The sequence below is a fragment of the Chelonoidis abingdonii genome, chromosome 4 (genome assembly GCF_003597395.2).
Source record: "Chelonoidis abingdonii isolate Lonesome George chromosome 4, CheloAbing_2.0, whole genome shotgun sequence".
Lineage (NCBI taxonomy): Eukaryota > Metazoa > Chordata > Testudines > Testudinidae > Chelonoidis > Chelonoidis abingdonii.
In genome coordinates this window covers 2,481,525-2,483,426 of record NC_133772.1, presented here as the reverse complement: position 1 = coordinate 2,483,426, position 1,902 = coordinate 2,481,525, and positions in this window count along the sequence as shown.

Below are 1,902 nucleotides of genomic sequence, written 5' to 3'. Positions count from 1 at the left end.
CCCTCCCAGAGCTGGGATAGAACCCAGGAGTCCTGGCTCCCAGCCCCCCTGCTCTAGTGCCCCCACCCTCCAACCCTCCCAGAGCTGGGATAGAACCCAGGAGTCCTGGCTCCCAGCCCCCCTGCTCTAGTGCCCCCACCCTCCAACCCTCCCAGAGCTGGGATAGAACCCAGGAGTCCTGGCTCCCAGCCCCCCTGCTCTAGTGCCCCCACCCTCCAACCCTCCCAGAGCTGGGATAGAACCCAGGAGTCCTGGCTCCCAGCCCCCCTGCTCTAGTGCCCCCACCCTCCAACCCTCCCAGAGCTGGGATAGAACCCAGGAGTCCTGGCTCCCAGCCCTCCTGTTCCAGTGGGAGGGGAGTGATGTCTAGTGGTTAGAGCGAGGGGGGTGCCGGAAGCCAGGAGTCCTGGGCTCTTCCCCAAGCTCTGGGAGGAGAGTGGGGCCTAGCCCCTCCTAGTCTAATCACTAGACCCCACTTCCCTCCTACAACATCCCAGGCTGCAAAAGGTGAAGGGCTGGGAGCTCACGGCATCTCCCCTGGCCAAACACCTCGACAGTTAAAAACTCCAGCTCATACCCCTAAGATGCAGCTGCCTCTGGGGTGGGGCAGCTGGGGAACAGCCGCACAGCGACCCTATAGGATCCCTCTGTCACCCAGGCACCTACAACAGGCCCATCTAAGCTGGTCTCCCACCCCCCAGCACTGGGTCTGACAGGCACACGTTTCATCAGCCTGTATTTGACACAAGCACAGCATGAGGGAGTCCCACAGGTCACCACAGCAGCCAGGGCCCCTACCCGATACCCCCTAGACATTAGGCGAAGGCCTGGCCCCAGTCCTACCACGCGATGTGCGGCTGTGCACACCTGAGGCTGCAGAGAGCCCGAGACAAGAGCTCCGAGCAGAGATGGGTGTCGATTCTGAAACCTACTGACGGCAGACAAGCCACCAGCATTATTAATGGCTCCCCTGGGGTCCCAGACCAAACCCAATTTCACGGAGGTTTTGTGAGGTGCACAAGGGGACCGAGATCAGGACCCCATCGCGCCAGGCGCTGCACAGATCCATGGTGAGAAACATACCCTGCCCCCACCAGCTCCCAGTCTAAGCAGACATGGGGAAGGGGGACAATCCTGCCTTTAACACAGATGGGGAAACTGAGGCCCAGAAAAATTCAGGAACTTGTCCGGGAACACGGGGAGTGTGTCTGGACAGAGCCAGGACAGAACCCAGGAGTCAGGGTTTCCAGCCCCACTGCCCTAACCAAGACCCCCAGCTGGAAAGCAGCTACTGAAATTGAGAGTTCCAGCGCAGACAGACCAGAGCAAGATACCCCAGTGGCTATGCACCCCTCAGCCGCCCAGAGCTCCTCCGGGCCTGTCAGGAACCACCCCCAGATCCTCCCAATGCCCCTTAACCCCACCCCCACTGTCAGCTTCCCTCCACAGCCCCAACCCTGCCCCCCATTCTACCGTGATAGCAAAGAAAATAGAATAAGGAAATTGTTATCAGCGGAGCAGGGGTGGGGAGGGGCCCAGGGCTGGGCTAGCAGGGGGCTGCGGGTCCAGAGTGAGGGGCACCAGCAGGAATGCAGGGGGGACTGCTGGGATGACAGGGGTTGCGGGTCAGGAGGGAGGGGCACCGGCAGGGTTGTGGGGGGCAGAGCTGGGCTGGCAGGGGCTGCAGGTTGGGAGTGAGGAGCACCGGCAGGGTTGTGGGGGAGCAGGGCTGGGCTAGCAGGGGCTGCGGGTTGGGAGTGAGGGGCACCAGCAGAGCTGGGGGGGCAGGAGTGAGGGGCACTGGCAGAGCTGGGGGTGGACAGAGCTGGGCTAGCAGGGACTGTGGGTCGGGAGTGAGGGGCACCGGCAGGGTTGGGGGGGGCAGGGGCTGCAGGTCGGGAG